The 23,634-nt window shown below is 39.6% G+C and overlaps 1 long non-coding RNA gene across 2 annotated transcripts in view; it reads right to left on the bottom strand.

Moving 5' to 3' along the window:
• Positions 1–18,528, bottom strand: part of LOC143441396 (uncharacterized) — an 89,134-nt gene extending 70,606 nt beyond the window's left edge. The window contains exons 1-2 of one of the 2 annotated variants that reach the window (XR_013108750.1): positions 18,429–18,528; positions 14,524–15,559 (exon numbers count right to left, since the gene is read on the bottom strand). This is a non-coding gene — a long non-coding RNA (uncharacterized LOC143441396). The remainder of the gene's footprint in view (positions 1–14,523; positions 15,560–18,428) is intronic. The other variant, XR_013108751.1, reaches the window with a different exon arrangement.
• Positions 18,529–23,634: the final 5,106 nt, after the last annotated feature.

Below are 23,634 nucleotides of genomic sequence, written 5' to 3'. Positions count from 1 at the left end.
TGGGAAGAAACCAACATGGAATCTGGAGATTCCACCTGTCCTTTGGCCATTCCTTTGGAAAGCTGTCTCCATGTTATGTTGGTTAATAGAAGCTTATCAAATGCTAAGTCTTTCTTTTGATCAAATCTTGTCCCATCTGACCTTTCAGGCCATTGATTGCTTTCTTTCCTCCTAGTCATTGTCAATCACTCCCTCATTACTGAATATATCAAATATTATGTCTCTTTGACATATGCTTAATTATGTCCGGATTTTTCTTTAGAAAAAAAAAAAAAAACCTAAAATAAAAGTATGCCTTCAGCCAGCACTGGTAGCGCAGGCTTAGGTTTACAATCTCAATGATTTCGGAAGCTGACACAGGAGGATCACAAGTTCAAGTCTTTTCTGGGCAATATAGCAAAAGTCTGTCTCAAACTAAAAATGATAGGTAAGAGGCCAGCCCAATGACTCAGCAGGGAAAAGCTCTTGTGTATGGTCCTTAGTGAATCTCCAGGACACACAGGGTGAAAGGACAGAACTGCCTCCAACAAGTTGTCTTCTGACCCCCACACAGCAGCTGTTTGCCCATGTACATATACAAAATGGATAAATGTGGTTTTTAATAATAATTTGAAATAGGAGGGGTCAGAGAGATGGCTCAACTGTTAAGAGCACTAATTGGTCTTCCAGAGGACCCAGGTTTGATTAACAACACTCACATGGCAACTTATAACTCTTTGAACACCAGTTTCAGGGTATCTCAAGCCCTATTCTGGCCTCCATTGGTACCAGGCATGCATGTGGTACACAGACACACATGTAAACAAAATATTCACACACATAAAAAATATTAATAGCCTGGAGATGTAGCCCAGTGACTTGGTTATCTAACTTGCACAAGACTGATGAAATTCAACCCTTAGTTTCTTAGTTCTTGGGGTGGAGAAAGCATGTCTTTGTTGATTCCACCTCCCTCTAGTCATTGGGTTCACTCTCCTTCCTTCAGATGATTACTCTAGCACAGTGGTTTTCAACCTTTCCAAAGATATGACCCTTTAATACAGTTCCTTCTGTTATGGTGACCCTCAACCATAAAATTATTTTTATTTCTACTTCATAACTGTAATTTTGTTACTGTTATGAATGGTAAAGTAAATATCTGTGTTTTTCAGTGGTCTTAGTCGACCTCTTTGAAAGAGTCAGTCATCAGTCAACATCTGAAAGGGGGTCACGACACACAGGTTGAGAACCACTTCTGTAGAGCATTGCCACTTCTGGTTATTTAACACTGTTGCTAGTTTACCTTCAGCATCAACCACTGCACCCCAAATACCCACGTTACAGAAGTCACCAGTGACTTCTGTTCAGCTTAACTGAATAGAATAGAAGCTTTTCAGTTCTCACCCTTTTTGATGTTTAAACAGCATTCGGTTCAGCCCAATTGTTCACTGCCTTCTTAAATCATTCTTATCTTGGCTTCCCTAGCAATACACATGTTTTCCTGACCTTGCTCCTTGTCTGTACCACTCTCTTTACTGGTTTAGCTAACTCTGATTTCTTTTTTTAATTATAAGAGGTTCATTTTCTTTTATGTATTTAGATGTGTATTAATTGTACAAAAATAATTAACTCTTTTATTACACTTTCATACAAGTAAGTAAAAATACTTAAATCACTTTTTTTCCTCCCATCCCCAACTTAACCCTGTCTTTATGTGTTGGGAGACTTTTCAAGAAACAATATATTTCACCACAATCAAATAGGCTTCATCCCAGGGTTGCAGGGATGGTTCAATATATGAAAAGCCATCAATGTGATCCATTACATAAACAAACGCAAAGAAAAAAAAACCACGTGATTATTTCATTAGATGCTAAAAAAGCATTTGACAAAATTCAACATCCCTTCATGGTGAAAGTCTTGGAAAGATCAGGAATTCAAAAACCATACCTAAACATAGTAAAAGCAACATACAGCAAACCAGTAGCCAACATCAAACTAAATGGAGAGAAACTTGAAGCAATCCCACTAAAATCAGGCACTAGACAAGGCTTCCCACTCTCTCTTTATCTATTCAATATAGCATTTGAAGTTCTAACTAGAGCAATTAGAAAACAAAAGGAGGTCAAAGGGATACAAATCGGAAAGGAAGAAGTCAAAATATTACTATTTGTAGATGATATGATAGTATAGGTAAGTGACCCCAAAAATTTCACCAGAGAACTCCTACAGCTGATAAACAACTCCAGCAAAGTGGCTGGATAAAAAAAATAACTCAAACAAATCAATAACCTTCCTATACCCAAAGGATAAATAGGCTGAGAAAGAAATTGGGGAAATGACACCCTTCACAATAGTCAAAAACAATATAAAATACCTTGGTGTGACTCTAACCAAGCAAGTGAAAGATCTGTACAAGAACTTCAAGTCTTTGAAGAAAAAAATCGAAGAAGACCTCAGAAGATGGAAAGACCTCCCTTGCTCGTGGATTGGCAGGATTAATATAGTATAAATGGCCATCTTGCCGAATGCAATCTACAGATTCAATGCAATCCTCATCAAAATTCCAACTCAAATTTTCACAGAGTTAGAAAGAGTAATTCTCTAATTCATTTGGAATAACAAAAAAACCCAGGATAGTGAAAACTATTCTTAACAATAAAAGACCTCATGGGAGGAAATATGGAGACAATGTGTGGAGCAGAGAATGAAGGAAAGGCCATGCAGAGACTGCCCCACCTGGGGATCCATCCCATATACAGTCACCAAACCTGGATGCTACTGTGGATGCTGGAAGTACTTGCTGATGGTAGCCTGATATGGCTGTCTTCTGAGAGGCTCTGCCAGAGCTTGACAAATACAGAGGCAGATGCTCACAGCCAACTATTGGATTGAGCCCTGGGTCCTCGATGAAGGAGTTGGAGAAGGGACTAAAGAAGATGAGGGGGCTTGTAGCACCATGGGAGGAGCAACAGTGTCAACTGGCCAGACCTCCTCAGAGCTCCCAGGAACTGGACCACCAACCAAAGAGTACACATGTAAGGACCCATGGCTCCAGCTGAGTATGTGGCAGAGGATAGCCTTGTTAGATGTTGGTGGGAGGAGCGGACCTTGGGACTGAGGGTGTTCGAGGCCCCAGTATAAGGGAATGCCAGGGATGGAACACGGGAGTGGGTGGGTGGGTGGAGGAGCACCCTGGTAGAGGCAGGTGTGTGGGGGGGAGGGGATAGGGGTTTTTTGAAGGAGAGACCTGGAAAGGGGAAAACAATTGAACCGTGAATAAAGAAAATATCCAATTAAAAAATTCTTAAAAAAAAAAAGAATGTATTTCCATAATGTATAAAGGCAGAGATCTGTAGTTCTAGCTATTCAGCAGGTTCAGACAGAGGGATCACTTATCTTAGGAGTCTCAGACCAGCCTGGGCATCATGTATATATATGTATGCATGCATTTAAATATATACATATATGTTATGTATAACAATATATATTAAAAAAAAGAGAAGAAAGATGAAGTACCTTAGTTTTTAACCATCAAAGTAAATAGGAATTCTATTTACATAGAGTAGATTCTTTTGCTTTTGCCTCCAAAATGTATTTAGTGTTACTCTGTCTATACTACCAATACCTACCAAGTTTGTCCAAGCCTCAATCTGCAGGCCACATGTAGCTGAGAACAGTTACAAATGCAAGCTGAAACAAACTCTCAAGCTGACTTAAAACATTAGGAGAGTTTTCATTTGTTTGTTTGTTTGTTTGTTTGTTTGTAGTTTATCTGTAGCTCAGTTACATGGCTCTTGAGTGTGAGCTTGGCAGATGAGAACTTCCTCTCTCAATATCAAAGTTTGAATCCAATTGGAGGCCAGGCCAAGCCTCTGTCACATCACCTCTCTATTCTAAAATATTTATCTTCTTTTTCATCCTTCTGTTCTCTAGTCCCAAATCTATTTCCCACATAGAAACCAATACAAACACTTCTAAATAATGGTCTGTTTGAAATAGAAAATCATTTCCCATCAAGCTTAGCATGGAGTCTAAACTCCTCAGCTTGGCTCATGAGGCCTGCTTTGGTCATATCCTGTATGCTTCCAGTTGCCCCTCCTGTCTGCCTCTCATCCCTCATTGCTCCTCCACTGTTTTTCTTTCAGTCTCTTACAAGGGAAGTTCTTTTCCAGCCCAGTATCTTTGTACATATTCTTTCTACCTCTGAGGCTCCTCCCCCTTTCACCAATATAATCCCCACTTCTCTGCCCTTTGGCTGGCAAAGAAAGGGTTAGTTCTCTTTTTTTGGATAATTTATTTATTTACATTTCAGATTCCATCCCCTTTCTCCATTTACCCTCACTATAAACCCCTATTTCATCCCCCCTTCTCCTTTTTGCTTTTATACTATTTTAATTACATGCAAGTATTAAGGTCCATTCTAAGTTGAGGAGCTAGCAATATAATAGATACAAATAGTCAAGAAACAAGCAAGACAATAAACATAAATAGTCAAAGAACAAGCATGGCGATAAACAGTCCTGTGATCACTGTTTCTAAGGGCTTATTAGGATGACCAAAATATTGGAGCCTCCTTCCCTGTCCTAGCCCAAAGTCATTTTCATGTCTGAAGCCTACTTCCTTGTTCTAGCCTAAAATTTAGATCCCTTCTTGAAATTACTTCTTTGTTCTAGCCTAATACTTAGATTCTTGCCTGAAATTACTTCTTTGTTTGAGCCTAAGATTTAGATTCCTGCCTGAAATTATTTCTTTGTTCTAACCTAATGTCAGATTTCTGCCAAGCAGCCCATTTCCTTGTCCTTGGCCCATGTCAGATTCTTGCCAAACAGCCCCCAAAGCTCTCTGCGTCTCCCCATTTTTTATTTCATAAATGAGACTGGGCCTGTCTTAGGTTGTTCTGACAAGAATGCCTTCCTTACCCATCATGGAATATGCATTATCAATAGCAATGCATTTCTGTCTTAGGTTGGTAAGGCTCTGTGCAGAATCTTACCCATCTTTGGCTTGGCAGCCTGTTAATTTAATGACTCTGTCTGGGGGGTAAAAGGGTTAGTTCTTAAAGAAATCTACTTGAGCCACTCACTCTAATTTCACCAATCTAAATTAAATTACATTGCTCATATTCTCTTGGTACCCTCTTTTCTCTACAATATACATTATAACTTATAGTGAGATAATTAATCTTTGTGTTTTTTCCTTAATAGCTCTGTTCCCAAGTCACTTTAAGCACCATGAAAGGAACAACCAAATTACTACTGGGAACATTAGTAAATACTCAATAAGTTTTATATGAATGAACATGGAATATACTAACAAATAATTTAAGTTTTACATTAAATGTTGACAAACTTAAACTTTGTCTCTTTCTGTCTGAAGCTTTCCATCAGCCACATTCCACATATTAAATGCACAATGGATCAATAATTTGTTAGTAGTATCAACCACTGATATGTCAGAGTGGACTTGTGAAGACTTCCTATTTCAATTTCATATTTAGTGACATAATTTGAGAGCAAATACTATAGATCAGGGCTTTTTATTTGGAAAGATAGTGTATCAGCATAGCAGCTGCTTCTAGTGTATAATATCTTATTATAATGAAGCCACTATAAAAATTAAGTCATATTCCCTGTCCACTAGAGTCTAGCTTAAGGAATGTAGCATAGGGAATCCAGGAGAAGGATAATAATACTGCCATATGAGTATATTAGTGGTCAGGACAGGAGAAGATCAATATGAGCTTATGTAGGAAACAATGAGAACATTCAGAGGCTGTGGCCTATGGTACTTGTTGAATGGAAAAGCCTTCAGAATACAGAAGATCATCTTGATGGAGAACTAGGGAAGATCCAGGGCTGATCATGAGCTGAGTCTATGCAACTGGGATGGAAATAGAGTGAGTGGGAAACAAGAAAAAGCACAGGACGGAGAGAAGGAAGTAGAGGAGAAGGAGGAGGAAGAAGAGAAGGAAGCAGAGGAGAAGGAAAAGAAGGAGAGGAAGAGGAGGAGGAAGGTCTTAGTTGGCAAGAGTTTCTCTTTAAATTTCAACGTTGTTTTGGTAAGTTGAATCATGATTTTTTTTTTTAAAAAATGAAGGATCTAGAACATTTTGGATTCTTAAAGACAGTTTTTGACGAAGTATTGAAAGAACAAACAATTTTCCTGTTTCTCAGATTTAAGTCTCCCTTAAATAACTCATTGACTCTGTGTATATCTCCACTACACCTTCCCAGACACATCTCTAAATTGCTAGGTGACCAGTTGATCAAAGCTTTCCCTCATCTCTAGCCCTCAGTTTCCTTATCTGTGGAACATGACAGTCTAACTTGATCATCTCTGAGTTCCTCTGTGGCTCAGAGAATGTACCCAGAATAAAAGACATTATGTGCATAATGTCTCTTAGAAAAATTCAGGAAAGCCCCATGATGAAATGTTCCTTTCTGTGATCTGATGATATCAGTGGTTCTAAATGGGTAAAGGACAGTTACTCCAACGTCAGGCCAGTTTTTGTTTATTAAAAGAAGATTTAGGAAGCTGTCAGGAGCAGACAGGTCTCTAATCAAAATGAACATTAATGCAGAAATGTTTATCATGTCAATTCTGTGGATTTCTGATTGAATTCTAAGAAGAAATTGAGCATCTTTGGAGTTACTCCAGTTGTGGTGAGACAGCCACTAGGCAAGAATTGCCTTTTTCCTTCTACAGACAAATTACTGTCCAGAAAAGGACACACTTGCAGAATAGTCGACTGATTATATCTGCCTATACAGAGTAATCAGCCCTTAATAATTCTGCAGCACTAAGGTCTGTCAGATGGTCCTGGGCCAGAAGGCGGAAGAACAGATGCTCCAACGTTTTGAAGTAGAAGGACTGTCCAGGTGTTCAGAGGTCTCTATAAATTGGCTAAGTTTTAGAAGCTATGCTTTGTGCTTCCCACAATTACAGTTAACTCAGTCATTCTGGATCTCTGATGGGATTGAAAACTTATAGCCTCATAGCCAATCCTGGCTATTTACCTTGAGAGAAAAGATTTGAGTGGATGGTCGTCAACTGACATTCATCCTAAAGCCAGGTTCAGAACTAAATGTTTCAGTTAGGATAGATGACAGAGGTTCTGGTTAGTCAACAAAATGATGGACTGGGTATTAGGACTATCTTGTACCTCACTGGTACAAATCGGCATAATTATGCTCTAATTGTATTTTGAGAGAAAAGTTTCATTTTAACAGAAAGGGTGATATGTAGGAGGAGCTAAGGTGGGAGGAGTACTGAGAGGAAGAGAAGGAGTAAGAAGAGGAGGAGAAGAAGGAGAGTAGAAGCTAGGTGATGAAAGAGAGAAAGAGGGGGGAGACAGGGAGGCAGATGTTCATGTATCTCCACCAGTCAAAGATAGTTGATATATCTAGGTTGGGTAGTGGGTTACACCTCTGATTGAGCAATACCAAACTTATAAAGCCTATGATTAACATTTAAAAAAATGTATAAATGCAAAAAGGAAAAGGGGCATGGGATAGGGGTTTTCTAAGGGGGGGATGGGGAAAGGGGAAGGCATCTAAAGTGTAAATCAAATATCTAATAAAAAAAAAAGAAAAAAAGAAAAGAAGATTTAACTTCTAAGAATGGAGGGAGATATCAAGGGTTGTTCTCTTAACCATTAAGTAAATCCAGTGGCCACTTGGTAGGGAAACAAGGCCACTCTTTTCAAATCAAGAGGAAAAGAGCAGAACATCAGGGATAGAAGCTTGATTTATCCTGTGGCCAGAGTGCATGAAGTTGACTGAAGAAATTAATCAAATCAGACTTGGTAAAGCTGAAGCTGCCTTGTATCCCCTGTGCCTAGAAGCCTTGTCAGAGCTGGTTCTACCATCCACCCTGATTTAGGACACAAGCTTGCTCCTTTGCCTCTTTTGCATAGTCTAACTGTAGGCATCTAAATTCTCTGTGGTGTCTGTTTAAATATCACTATTTAATAGGATGCAAGGATTTGCTGGTGCCAGTTGTGGCAAAATCCCTTATCTATCAAAGGTACCTGCTGTCAGACACTCACAGAATCCACAGGTAAGACTAACAGTGTTTGTGGGCCCTCTTTCCCCTCTTTCTCCATGCCTCTCCCTTATCCCTCCAGGGAAGAGCAGCTGCTGCCAGGTTAGCTGTTCAGCCCTCTCATCTCAAGCCAGCCTGAAGCCTGAAGGACAGCAGGAAGCCAGCCTGACATCCCAGTTCCTCCCCAGCCCAGCCCCACTGCAGTGGCTCTGCTGTGGGCAGCTATGCTGACAGCTCACTCAGACAAAAGAGGCAAAGTAGCTCTGTGGGCTGTGGCCATGAGAAAGATGGAGGTCAGGTTCAGGCACTTTAGAGGGCACCACAATGCTGAATGTTTTCCTCTTTCAGTAGGAAAATGGTGCTCAGGGTGGCTCTGTTCACTGTTTATTTAATGGCTCGCTGCACCAATGGTAGAAAGGACAGTGAGGTAAGCCAAAGAAATAAGAACACCATTTTTGAATTTGATGAGTTCACAATCCAATGTGTGATATTTTACATAGTAAATGCATTTCCTGAAGCAGAATCAATGGCCACATGAAAATATGCACAGGTTGCTATGGGAGCTCAGAGAAAGGATCCTAAACAAGACAGAATTGTCAGGGGAGCTACACTGTAAGGAATGCGCAAGAGTCAAATAAAGCAACTTAGAGTGCCAGGTCCTAGCTGTTAGAGCTGTCAGATCATGTATAATTTCATAATACAAAGATATTCAAAGAAATGCACCATCACATGATATCACTGAATGTCACAGAATGTACTAATCCAAACCTAGATGGTATAGCATATTATACACATAGCCTCCTGTTCCTTTGGCTAGATTGGACAAAAAATTCGAGAAAATGATGTAATCAAGAAGCACAGTGAACATAGATGGATGCTGAGGTTAGTGTTTTGCAGTGTACTGTCTTAGAGCATACTTATTTTAGCAACAACAATACAACACTCTACAATGATGCTCAAAGATATAAAATAGCTAATACATAAACTAGCAACATGGTCATTTGCTACCAAGAATTGAGTAATGTACAAAAGTGAATGTGCTATAATTTTTGGTGAGTACATTTGTCTACATTAGCATCTCCATAAATCCATGAGTACTGCATTGTGCTAGTAAGCAGCTGTGCAAATACAGACTAATACAGGTCATATAGCAAAAGCATTCTAAGGTAAGTGGTATAAGCTAAAGACATTGAAGGAAATGGCAAGGTAGGGGCTAAATAGCCAAAAAGCTTTGATCTCAGGGTTTTATAATAAGTTTTACAATAATAAATACATGTGGAAGACTAAAGAACTAAGTGAACATTGTGGCTCACCTAGTTAAGGATGAAATATCACTCAATTATGTGCCATTTCCAAGATGTCATAGCAAATCTTCAAAGCGATACTGAAGTGTATGATGTCTTCCAAATAGAAGTGACAACACAAGATCCCTCAGGATGAGAGGGGCTTTCAATATGAGTTGTGGACAGCAGTGCTCCCATATAGCATCAGAAATACAGCTTCATGGCAGGAAAAATGCCAAAGCATGGGGGCATAGGATAGAAAGTACCAGGAGAGAAATAAGTTAAGACTTTGTGTAGATAAGCTAATAGTATTTTAATACTGGCATTCAAGAGAAATGTGTACCTTAGACAGTATCATCTGCAAAGAACAAGTTGAGTAGCTAAATAAGAAATGTATAGTACCTATAACAAAAGTTCACTGCTGGTTAATGTTAATCTTCAACATCAGGATAGTAAGATTATTTTTATGTGTTTTTTCTGATTTTCCACCTTTAATATTCTAGATCGCCCCTCTAGTCCCTAGGGTAGTTCCAGGCTGCAGACTGGAGAATGAAGACCAGCTGAGAAGCTTTTTGCCTGGGCTCCCAGCAATGAGTGGCCGGTGATACTAAGCCATAGCACTATAAAACATTCTATAGTCTAAGGGGAATGCAGTGATCCCCCTGAAAAGCATATCAAACATTATATAAAACCATTATCTACCTGTTTCTGATGAGGCAAAGATTCAGGCTGAGAAAGGTGAAGCTGACAGAGCAAGCTGGAAACTTGTATTCATCAGGCACACTGAAGATCCCAGACCTCCATGAGGACTGTCTTCCAATCAGCAAGCAAGTCAGAGCACGGAACATGTTTCACGTAAGTGGGTATCAGAAGGAAAATGGCAGAAGGCCTCTCCTACAGCACCACAGCTGTCTCTGGAAGAGTCTAGTTTCCTAGTTAGGAGCTTGAAAAGAAATTTAAGGCCATCTGTGGCAGTAAACAATGGGCTCAGTTCAGATTTTATCTCCCAGTGTTGAGAAACTAGTGAGAGTGGGGGAAAAAGCAGGTCATCCCATAAGAGGATGCCAGAAAGTAGTTGCAGAGGGGCATGCAAAGGTCACACACTTCAAAAAGAAAGTAGCCATGTAAGAAAGACAGATTTTGGCAGCCCTATTGAACGGCTAAGTGCCTTGACATGTCAGGTCACTTCACTAGAAAGGTAGAATTGCAGAACCATGTCCAATGAGGTTCAAACTTAGAAAATAGAATTTGTTTCCGGCTAAAGGCATTATCAAGTTCAGGAAAGAAGTAAATGTCTCTGCCTTAGGAATACATAGCAACAGTATCTTGAAATGACTCATGCTAATTGATTCTTGACCAAGGAATTAGGAAAACTGGATAGATTACAATCATGATGAGTGAATTTATTAGCCCTCATTTAAAAGCAGAAAGGAAACCAAGGGCATTTATTTTCCTCTTACAAGTGAGGGAAGTTACAGCTTGTAAAAGTAAGTTTAAAAGAGGCTGAAGAAGCCTGCCTCAGACCCTCCCTCATTCCTCTCTATGAATCTGCCTCCCAACACACCCCACAGCACATGGACAGATTGTCCTGCCCCTCTACCACACCTGCATGCCTGGTGCTACCATGACTGCCCTTAGAGCTGAATTCTATTCATAGGCAAACTAAGGAATCCATTACACACACACACACACACACACACACACACACACACACACACACACACCTTCAGGAATATAGGTAACATTCTTATTTCTACCTATTTGTCTCTCTCCTCCACAAATAAACGGTCTCCAAACTCAAATGGTGGCAGGGGGCTATTCTTCACCCAAAAGCCAAATAATAAAATGCTTTAGAATATAATCAAATATAGTAGAATTAAACTTAATTTGCCAAATAATTCCAAAGTCTATTTCTTTTCTGGTCTAAAGCCAGCATATCCTTACGTAATGTCTAGCATTAGTTCCTGGTATATGCAATATCCTCTAACAGCGTTCAGCAGAAATGTACATAGCACTTTAACTCCTTTTATTCAGCACATTTTTTTCACATCCATATTTGACCTATTCTTTTTTATTGATTTTCCTTGACAATTTCATAGGTGATTGTTATCTTCTTCCATCCTGTATTACTTCCCTCCAATCCCTTCCCTGAAAATCTCTTCTCCATACTCATGACTGTTCAGTTTGGTTTCAGACCCCTAGAAGCTTAACCAGAGCCAACTTTGTGACCACAGGTTTGAAATTAGACACTGGAACCTGGTGAGTTCACCAGTGTGTACATAATTGAAGGCAATGATGCCCCCTCTTCTGTAATCCATCAGCAACCAATGGTTCACCATGAGCCCCTCCCCACTTGTGGCTGACTGTTGGCCTGGACAATTTTATGCTGGCCCAGTGCCAGTGCTTTCAGCAGCTTTAGTTGATGGCTGCAATGGCCATGTCCTGCCTAGAAGGTGGCTATCATGGCGCACTTCCCTCTCTCTCAGCTCTTACAAGGGTTTCATATCCTCCTTTGGAGATGTTTCCTGAGCCTTAGAGGGGGTGGAACATGCTGTCTAAGGGCTAAGCACCCAGTCAGCACTTACTTTTAACAACTCAGGCATCTGACCTATTGTTCATTTTAAAGTAATTTTTAAGTTTAAGTTAAATTTTCTTTAACTGACAGATGAAAATATAAACTTTACATATTAATGGATTAACAGTTCTAAAAGTGTACATTTTGTACAATTTTTAAATCAGGTCAAATATACACATCTTTTCAAACACTATTTAGTTGTGGTAAAACAATATAAATAATAGAAACACCACACACAAACACACACACACACACACACACACACACACACACACACACATTACTCACCCCATTATGTAATAGCATACCAGAACTTTTTCCTCATGACTGTAACTCAGTAACCAAAGACTAACTCCTTCTCAGCTCTCCTTTTCTCTACTCCATATTTGTTCATTGATTGATGAACTCTGTCCATCCATTTCTCCGCTATAAGCATGGGTGTGTGACATAGCATATGCTCCAAATGGTTATTCTAACTGTAAGGATGTTTGTTGAGATATATAGAACTTGGGTCTAGAGAATTTAAATGTGTTGGGTTTTTTATTAAGTTTTTTATAATAGCCGGGCGGTGGTGGCGCACGCCTTTAATCCCAGCACTTGGGAGGCAGAGGCAGGTGGATTTCTGAGTTCGAGGCCAGCCTGGTCTACAGAGTGAGTTCCAGGACAACCAGGGCTACACAGAGAAACCCTGTCTCGAAAAACCAAAAAAAAAAAAAAAAAAAAAAAAAAAGTTTTTTATAATAAAGTTTATAATTTTTTTTTTTTTTTAAAATCATGGGAGTTCAGATGCTTCTCCAGCGTATTGATTTTGTTTCTTTCCAGCAGCGAGACTGCTGAATCAAGTGGTAGTTCTATTTTAAATTTAAAGAATGACCATATTGTTTTTCAATATCTAGTTCAAATCTCACCAAATGCCCAGGTGCTTCTAGGAAACATTCTGCTGACTCCTCACCCAAGAATCCTCCCTACTTTCTTCTTTGTCCACAGAGTTATGGTTTTCATTAGTTCTCAGGTGGCCAAGAAGCAGTGTCACTGTGAGCCTTGGCTATTTTGTCCAAACACTATAGGGCCATTTCCCTTGTAGATGATCATTTAAAGAATAAAATACAGAGCATGAAGGCTGGGAAAACACCTCTTTTTAACTCCAGATACTCTGAGAACACCAATAAAAGGAAGAGAAGGGCTCTCACTGATTTCCTTCTGCTCTAATTGGTACTGAATGTTGCAGACACTAACCAGGACTGAACATGGTACTCCGTGGCTCAGATCTTATGGGTGATCACTGGAAATCTCCATGTGCCTGAGCACTGATGGTCTGCTTTTCTGGCATGTGCTCAGTTTCTATATAAAGCAACAGATGTTTTGTTTTTGCCTCTTTCCTCTCCGTCCGTGGCTTAGAACGTGGGTGATATTAACCAACTGTGACAGGTTTCAGGTTTTTATTTATAGCAGTGGAGACTGTTTTCATGCATTTGGAGATTTCTGGGCCTCTGAGGCTGAGACTTTGTGAATCCTCAGCTTAAAATCCTAAAGAATTCGAGAAGCTGGAAGTTTCTAAAAGTTAAGCACTGCAGTGAGAGGGAAGTATAGGACTGGAAGGAACCATTGGAGTTCTATCTCTTTCACTAAGGCAAAAATACATAATGGCCTAGGTGGTACTGTGAAGTTTTAATTATAGAAATATGTACATTGCCGTAATAGATGATCTCTTACTTGGCACATAATCAAAACCACTCACAAGATTGAAAAGGTTCATGTGGCAAGATGAAAACGCTGACTACTTTGATCATTTATTTTAGCCAATGTCTACATAAATAAGCACTCGTCCATCTGTCTCCATTTCTAAGTGTTTATCCAAAATAAATGAAGCAGATCTTATACAAATACTTCAGCACCAATGTTCCAAGAAACTTTATGTAATAGCCAAGAAGCCGAAACAATCAAAACATTCATCAGATGAAAGAATAAAATTGTGGCACATATGACTAATGAAATGCTAAATGAGACCAAAGCATTGATAGAGTTTACATATCAGAATAAGCATGACAACTGGAGGGATGGCTGTTTGTAGCGCTCTTGCTGCACATGCATTTGGACCCAGTTTAGATTCCAGTGCATATGTTAAAACTAAGCATAATAGTGTGCTCCTGTAATCCTAGTGTTGAGGAGGCAAAGACAAGAGAATCCCTGAAGCTTGTCGACCAGCTAGGCTAGCTGTATTTGTATGTTTCAGGTTTAGTGAGAGACTGTCTCAAAAAGGTGACAGGACCAATAGAGGACAATACGCACAATTAACCTCTGTCCCCACATGCTTGTCCCCCCCATACACACTCAAACATACACATACACACTTACAGACATGAGGATTATCAAGTGTAAACAGTCTATCAAAATAGGATATACATTGCACAATAAAACTCTAGGAAATGCAGATTAAATAATTTTCTTGCAGAGACTGAAAATTGTGTTGTTTTTAATTTTATTTCCATTGTGTTTATTGTTGGTATTGAGAAGAATTGGGTTTTTTTTTATACCTATGTCTTAGTCATAGGAAGGTTTTGTTTTGTTTTGTTTTTGACATTCCTTATGTCCTATTTCAACAATAAAATGTTCTTCAGTTAAAGACAGTTTCTTTCTTACCATTTGCTGTGACTTTTATTTGTTCTTCTTTCCTGCTGGGGTTTCCAGAACTACGACAACTGTGCCGGGTGGCAGCCATCTTCCCTGTTGTCTTCCTGATCTCATGAGGAAAACAGTCCCTCCTTCACCGCTGTAATGTCCCCTGTAGACATTCTGTGAATGCTCCCTATGAAGCAGATCAAGATCCCTCTGGTTATATTTTTCTGATTGGTTTTTATCATGAAGGGGTGCTGTATTTATCAAATACTTTTTGTAGGTTAATTACTTCTCGGTAAAACTGATATTTAACTCCTGCTCTCTCTGGTTCGTAGAATTTTCCACCTCGCTCTTTCACGACTTTCCTGAGCCTTAGTATAAGAATTGTGTTGCAGATGTACCAATCTGGGTTGAGCATTCCAGTCACTTGTGCTGTGACTTCAACCACTCGTAATAGTTGCATCTGTTGCAAAAAGAAGATTCTTTAATGAGGGGACAGAGCTACACTTATCTGTGGCTACAGATCTGTATTGTATTGTGGATACAAGGGTGAGTATTCAAAATGTAGTTAGGACTCGTATGGGATTAGGAAAATGGCAATGGTAGGGCCTATGACCTCTCTAGCTATTTGTAGTTGGCTAGGTTTATAGTACTAGGTATGAATGCCCAAATACTGAGCAGGCTTCACATCCAGTTAGAAAGCAGTTGGTTACCCTAAGATAAAAGTGCCACTACTGCACCACTGAGGACATCTTGCCTGGCTGGTGATTGCTGTGGTTCCTAGGCTTTAAAGCATGGTGAAACTATTGATTGCTTTTCTCCCTTGGCAGCTTCCATAGCACTTTATGAACACATTTCTTACATAAACTTAATATTTAAACCATCAACATGACCTTGGGTTAAGTAGATTGATCTTCATCATGTGGGTGGACCTCATTCAGTCAGTGAAGGCCTTGCTGTCTAGAGACTGGTGTCTTCAGAAAAAGAGTAACTTTTTCACTCAGACGCAACATTTTTCTAGTTTCCAGCTCTTTTCTTGCCATGAAGATTTTGGATTCGCCTGTTTGTAGAATCATATGAACCAATTCTTAAGCTCAGATTCTTTTCACAGGCACACACACCATTGGTCTCATTTCTCTGAGAACCCTGAGTAACATAGCAACATTCTCAGCACTGCCAAGAGCAGTGAACAATTCTCTACTTCTCATCTTACCTAAGCTTCTAGAAACTTCTTCTTAATGGTCATCTGCAAATTACTTTTTGATGTAAAGATGGCAGAATTAGAAGCTTACATATAGAACTAGCTGTTATTCTACTGTAGCAGAAAAAGATGGTCTTCCTCCAGTGACTTGTTTTCTTTACCTCATGGAAGCTCAGCAATCTTTATCACAGTCATACTAACTGTGACTATCCCATGGTCAAACCCTCTTTTTGATACTTAGCCTTTACATCTATTTTTATTAAAAGCTAAATAAGACAAATTTCATCTGCTCTTTTCTATGTGGACACTATAGTGCCCCATCTCTCTTAAAATGGGCCCAGTTATGCCCCGGTTAACACAGGTACAGTTAATACAACCCAAGAGTTCATTATTAAGCAAGTTTGCTTCTGTGCAAACACCATAAAGTGTGCTTGTATAGAGTAACCTATTACTTATGAAGACAATGTGGTAAAGCCTGCTGCCTCTACATCCATGATGAATTTTAAAAGTGCAAGATGACATCATTCACAGGAGAAAACGATGCTATTAAGAGACACAATAAACATGAGATATCCAGGCTGGTGCTGGCATAACATGATATACTGCTTTGGCTTATATCAACTTTCAAACACTCTAATGTAACATGCTTAATATAAATACAGGATCCAACAATATTGCCAATAGCAAGTACTCTAGGCCTACACACCTGTGCACATTAGCTATTACACTCTTACTGGTTGCATAGGTGGCTTGTTTATGCAAATATGAGCAACGCATTACCCTAGCTCTTCACAATAGCTACAACAGAAACAGGTGGCAGGAACTTTTCACCTTCCTTATGTTCCTGTGGATCCCCATCACATGTCTGGTCTTTTATTTTGAGGCACATAACTTACAGAAGTATGGCATAGAACACTAGGAGAAATGTTTGCACACATTTCTCTTGTTTTGCAGTCCACTGGTGCTCATGCTATAGCTCTGCTAAAACAAAACCAATTAAAGTCTTTAAATTGGTGTGTCTCTCTCTCTCTCTCTCTCTCTCTCTCTCTCTCTCTCTCTCTCTCTCTCTGTGTGTGTGTGTGTGTGTAACAATTTAAAGACCTTAATTGGCTTTATTTTAGATTAGATTCTAGAATCAAGCAGTTTCATTTCACAAAATAAAATAAATGTTCTAATGATCCAAGTGTAGGAGATGGCATCACAGAGAGAAGGGGGCTAATGAAACAGAAACAAACAAAAAGTAGATCGGGTACTTCAAGTTACTTTTCGTGTAAGGAGTCAGAACAATAGATAAATAATTGGCTGATTAACTTCAGGTTACCTCTTTTTATGAGGATTAAAGCTCAGGAAAATTGTATTATCATGTCAATTGAAAATGGGTTCTTTGGGGGAATTTAGTTTGTTCTCTCTCTGCCCTTATTTCTCGGGTCAGATAGACAGTTTTAGCTTGTTGACATGGAGCTGAAAGTGAGCGATTCCATCTTTATTATTAGCCGGGTGTGTTGGGGCCCAGTAAAAGTCTAGTCTAGAATAATGGCTTCCTGAACTTTTTATTTAATACTTAGAAGAGAAGGCATTATAGACACAGAAATGGAGACTCAATAATGGTGGGTACAATGAGCAATGAAAAACAGCTGGATTAGGACTGATGAATCAACACCAAGATTACAGAAACAACAAATACTTACCCTAGAGGTGTATACACACACACACACACACACACACACACACACACACACACACACACGAAAGTTGTCACTTTCAAGGTCACAAACCTCTAAATCTGAGATTCTTTGTAGTCATTGTTAGATGTAGTATTGCCTGTTAGATGTAGTATTGTGAGTCAATCAACACAGACAAGATGATCTAAATGATAAACATCCCCCACAGTCTTGGGTATTTGAACACATGGCTTCCAGCTAGTGGTGCTCTACGGGGAGGTGGTGCAGCCTTGCTGGAGGAAGTCACTGGAGGCAGGCTTTGAGCATTCACAGCTCCTCACTTCCAGGTTTCATGTTAGCGACTGAAAAAAAATGATCACTTTCTCAGCTTCCTGTCTACCTGCCTGCTGCCATGCTACCTCCACAATTACAGACTCTCCATCTGAAACTTTAATCCCAAATAAATTCTTTTTTCCTTAAATTGTCTTTAGACATGATCTTTTATTACAGCAACAACAATGTAACTAATTCGTAGTCTTCCATCATTATCTATAAATACGGATATCTGAATCATCTGAGAAAAAAAATCAGTTAACTGTTGACTAGCACTTCATATTTTTTAAATAGGAGAAAAATATCAGCCCTATATAAACCAAGAAACAAAGAATAAGCCTGGAAAATAATATATGTAAAAGCCTTTCAAAATATATCAGCCAGCAAGTTTTAAGGCTTTTCATATTATTGGATTTTGAAGTTAAAAACTGGAGACAAATACTGAAAATGAGATAGATAATTACTTTGCAAAGTATCAGAAAGAAAGGTAGGTATCTTTAAAATAACTTTTGGCTACAGAGAGTCAGTACCTTCTGAAAACAGAGAATATCTGAAAACTGACAGCCTGTAGGGATGCTGACAATGCCTCAGAACTATTCAGCACACATTAGTAGTGAAGACTGTGAAGTGGGTGAGGGGCAGAGGTGGATTGTGTCCTCAGTCTTAGCAAGTAATTCATGCTGCTCTTTGAGAAGCCTCCCGTTCTAGTAAGTCTATCTCTCCTTGGTACTTACTGGGACCGAGATAAGCTGAGCCAGTGATTGCAGTGGAGCTCCTGGCCATTAGATCGGGTGGCGGGGTTATCACTGTGGTGCCCAAGAGGATTCTATAAGGTGTTGTCCTTGCTAAAGCAGAGAGAGCTTTAATAAGCATCTTAGCAAACTAAGCATAGGAAAATCCTGCCCTTCCTGGACACTCAGCATTTTTAAACCTTTCATACCTGACAGAATTCCAGCAGTGCAGATTCTTTGGTCTGGTGGGACTGTTGATGTTTAGTCCCCAGATACCATATGTAAAGTGAGAATAACAGTAATTAATTTCTTTCTAATAAAAAGAGGCATTTATTTCTTTGTGATGGTTTGAATAGAAATGGCCCCCATAGACTTCATGTTTGAATGCTTGGTCCATAGGAAGTGAAACTATTAGGAAATGTAGTCTTGTTGGGGTAGTTGTGGTCTTGTTGTAGGATATGTCACTGTCGGGGCTGGCTTTGAAGTCTCAGAAGCTCAAGTCAGTTCTCTCTCCCTTTGCTTACTGTGGATCAAGGTTTAGAATTCACAGCTTCTTCTCCAGCATCACGTCTGCCTGCACACTGCCATGTTTCTCACCATGATGATAATGGACTAAACCTCTGAAACTGTAAGCCAGCCCCAATTAAATATTTTCCTTTATAAGAGTTGCTGTTGTCATGGTATCTTTTCAGAGCAATAAAATCCAAACTAAGATAAATTATGTGTAAGAATTGTTATGCTGTAGTTAAAAATCATAAATTCAACTTGTTTTCTTTAATATCTCTGGATTTAAGTAAAACAAACCATGAAGATAAAGTAGACACAGCCCTGAGACCAGTAGTGATTCAACTTCATGAGTTAGAACATCTCCCACTTAAGACAGATGAGTTTTCAAACTGGTAGTCATGCCAATTGAGCAAAGAGAGTCTACAGTTAAGTTTAAAAATATACCCTTTCTACGTGTGCTGCCACAGTTTGAGGACTGGCCCGAGAGCAGAAACAGTTATGGCTTTACTCTTTCCCTCCTCCACTGTCGCCTTATATCCTGGCAGTGTCCCAAGTCACAGTTTATCTTTTTGTGCAAAATAAGGTCTACTTCCTAGAACACAACCCACTTAGAAGATCAAGAATGGGAGATAAGCCCAGTGTAATGATATGCACAGGATACTAAAGCACGAGAACTGTGAGTAAGTGGGTGAGTGGGTGGGTGGGAGAGTGAGTGGGGAAGTGAGTGGGGAAGTGAGTGGGGGAGTGAGTGTGTGGAGATGGAAAGCTAAGTAGCTTTTTTTTCCCACCACACCACTACAAGGCAGATATAATAAGTAATAATTAGCATAATAGTAATAATGGTATAAGGAAGAGGTGCAGGAGGTATGAGACTGAGTTGGAAACCTGGAGGCCCAATAAATGTCACAAGGAAACCTTCTTGGATGACCATTCAGCTTCTGTAAGCTTGCAGAGCAATCTATACCCAGGGCAGGGCCTACCCCAAAACCTCCCATCCCTTACTTCTCATGATCATAATATGAAGTGGCTTACACCTAGGCACAGCATTTAGTCTACCAAGTATTTTACATAGACCCATTACCTCTGGAAGTGTACACATAAGGATGATGCATAGACAGATTTAAATAAATAGGCCAGGATTTCAGCTGATGGTTGATCAAACCAGAGTTCACAGCACACCACGGCTATGCCCTTGTTGTGTGTAGCTATTCTGTATTAAGCCGTGGTTGAACAGCATCCCTTAAAGATCCGAAAAGAAAAAAAATCATATTTTCATTTCACCTGCTCTTTAAGATCTCACATTTTAGATACTTCAAAGAAAGTGATCATCAAAACTAGGTTCCCTATAAGTATCCCTCCTTGCAACTGTAGCACAGTTCTAGGAAGAGTAAAGAATTTGTGTGTACTTTTTCTAAGAATGTCTCTATTCTCCATTCCCAAACAATGACACACAGCTTTTGAATAATGAAGTGAAAGAAAGCCCTTGTAATGGCTATTTTTGTTTGTCAGCTTGACTACATCTGGAATTAATTAAAATCCCAAACTGGAGGGCATACCTGTGAGGAATTTTTGCTTAATTTGAAGTAGGAAAATCCACTTCTAATTTATATCTTGTGGCAGGAAGACACACCTTTAATTTGGGCTACACCTTCTGCTGGAAGCCTATGTAAGGACATGGAAGAAGAAAGCTTTTGCTCTTTGTCTGCTTGCTCTAGCTTTGCTGGAAAGTCCATTCCTTCACTGGCTTTACAGCCTTCTTCTTTAGGATTCCAGCATATACTGAAGACTAGCTGAGACATCCAGCCTTGTGGACTGAACTACTACTGGATTCTTGGACTTTTCCTTCATAGCCAGCCATTACTGGATTAGCTAGACTGCAGCCATTAAGTCATTCCAACAAGCTCCATTTTTATACATATAAAGAGATTCATTCTATAAATTCTGCTACTCTAGAGAACTCTGACTAATATAGCCCTCTTCCCCATCTTGTGAGAAAGTCTTTAAAGCTAATTGGTATTTCTAATTCATGCTAACTATTATTTAAGGGCAGTATGGCTTTGAACAAGTCACATACATTTTTTCCATCCGTTTCTCATCAGAAAAACAAAGGGTCAGAACTAGCGTCCATATGATCCATCCCAAATCTAGGACTTTATAATAGACTGCTCATCAGGTGAAGTTATTTCTCTGATGACAGGGCATCCTTTGTTCACTTCCTTCTATCAACACAAGGTGCTCTTACTTTTCTGACTCCACAGGGAGAATTAAGGATCACAGTTCAACATCCAGGGTCTCATTCATATAGTGCTCATAGGTCATTAACAAAAGCTGTTCCTCATCATTATGGAGAACAGGACAGTGTCATTAGGAACTGAAACGTCTAGCCTTGGAGGACGTGTGGGGAGAATAACATTTCAAGAAGAGTATGTATGAAGTTATAAAAACCACTGGAAATGTTTTAAACATGCCAAATCAGACATCTCAAATATGTAGAAATTGCCATGGCAACACACACTAGGGCCATAATGTCAGTGGAAAGCAAGCTCTGAGACTTTCAGGCTTCTCAGCCTCTTCAGCCTTAGACCAGGTGACTGCTTCAAGAGAGAGGGAAGTGAGGGGAAAGGATTCCTTTTCTTTACTGCTATACATCCATTTTACCTCAAGAAGCAAATAGCTCCTTGCTGGGCCACCCATACCTGGATGTGCCCTCTAGCAAAGAAATGGGGATTGCTCTTGACTCCTGTTCTGACTCATATGGAATATAGAGGTGTCTAGAAACCCAAGTGATCCATGAGTTTGTGGGCACACCCACTATAAACTTTGGGATATCTTGACCCTTAGAGAAAAGGGAGTCTGGATGATGTATTCAGGCGTACTCAACAAGAAGTGACAACATAATTGAAGACTCTGACACAATTGTTCTTTAATTCACACATAGACTAAACATGGAGCAAACACTTGCCATGTGTAGCAGGCACAAGTGTCCACAGATAAGCATTGGAGAAACCAGGAATAGTAATCATGCATTATTGTCCCCTCCATGGAGAAAATGTATACCTGTTTCCTGCCTTGCAGGCTGGGAATGATTGCTGTTCATAGCCTGGCGACTTTCACTATCTGTAGGGCCAGGCCCCACCAAAATTCCCCAGAAAGGTTATCCCAGATTCTCCCTCCATCTTTAACTTTAGCTTTGATTCTCAAGTAATAGAACCTATCCTTAGGGGAAATGTTGAGTGTACTTTAAAGCCTGGCACTCTCTACGATATCTCAGTTAGGGACCACACAAGATCCTAGGCCTTTAAGCCTAATGTTAGACTCCCTAAGTGTGTGCTTAGCTAACCAGTTGTGGCTGAACTGGGTTTCTTTTCTTGCCTGTCATGATTCATTTCTTTGCTGTACATAGCATTTGCAGGGACTTCCACAAACAAGGGCCACAAGGTTCCACATGGTACTTCCTTTAGTGCTTAAAGTCTGTTTTAACTTGATCCTACTCCCCTGAAAGAAACTGAGTTTCATTTGGTGATGAGTTCTCTCCCACAGCTACTTTTGTAAGTCCATGCCTATAGTTTTCATTCCGTAAGTATATAAAGAAGGACTACATTGAAGTACGATGACAAATTACAGGAAGTAGAAAGCCCTTCAGCTAGAGCAAGAACTTCATGAGCACCTCCCCCATCCTCCATGCTAGGATTTTGGTTGGCTTGATCTTGTGCCCATATTTTGTATAAAGTGACAGCCACTTTGAGTTGATGCATGGAATGATACTGTCAAGCCTGGCAAATACAGCTTCCCAGCAGACTTCTGCTATCTCTTGTCTCTCACAATCTCCAACCCTCCATTCCTTGATGATTCCAAAACCTTATGAGGAGGAAGTATGATACAGATGTCTTGTTTAGAGCTGAGCACTCTACAGTCTTTGTTCTCTGCATGTAGACCAGTTGTTGGCCTCTATTAATCTGTACATACCATGGAAAAATAAAGTCTTCTTTGGCGAAAGTTAAGAGATACTCTACTCTATGTGAATAAAGATAAGAAGTTAGGGAGGAGTTTATTACTGTGTCCTTTTAGCAGAATAGTATCAGTATTTTTCCTAGGACATAGGGCCCAGACAACCACGTAATTTTGGCCCAGTTAGTGGCACTGGGCATGAGTTCTATCCTGTGGAATAGGCTTTAAATTTAATCATAAAATGGTTGGTCAGTCCCAAAATATTCATGCTGTTATTGTATCAGGGGCATGTCTTACCAATCCAGTCACTATGGTAGCTCTCACTGTTAGTAGCTAGGTCAGACTATGTATTACTTTTCTTCTCTAGTAGCATGCATAGAACCTTTTAGTACTTCTAAAGCTAGCCGGTAGGAGTGAAGTCTCCAGGTCAGTACCAGCTTAATTTCTCCATGTTCCTTAACTCAAGTAGGTGATATATCCTCAGCCGTAGGTTCTCACAGTCAAGTTCTGTAACAGTAACCAAGAGCAATGGTAATAGCCTGTAATATTTGGGGATATATAGGACCCATGTGGCCAATAGCTCCAAAGAGGTAACCCATCTCTTTCAAATGAATTATTTTTATTTGATAATATATGGCTCCTAGAAGGGTCATTAAAAGACCCCCCAAATATGTGCTAATTCCACTTCATCTTATTTTACACTTGTATGTGTATGTGTTTTAGGAAGCATTAGCAGGCTTTCATATGACTTTTG

The sequence above is a fragment of the Arvicanthis niloticus genome, chromosome 2 (genome assembly GCF_011762505.2).
Source record: "Arvicanthis niloticus isolate mArvNil1 chromosome 2, mArvNil1.pat.X, whole genome shotgun sequence".
Taxonomy (NCBI): domain Eukaryota; kingdom Metazoa; phylum Chordata; class Mammalia; order Rodentia; family Muridae; genus Arvicanthis; species Arvicanthis niloticus.
Note: the sequence above shows the minus strand (reverse complement) of the source record. Positions and strands in the feature narration are given on the sequence as shown.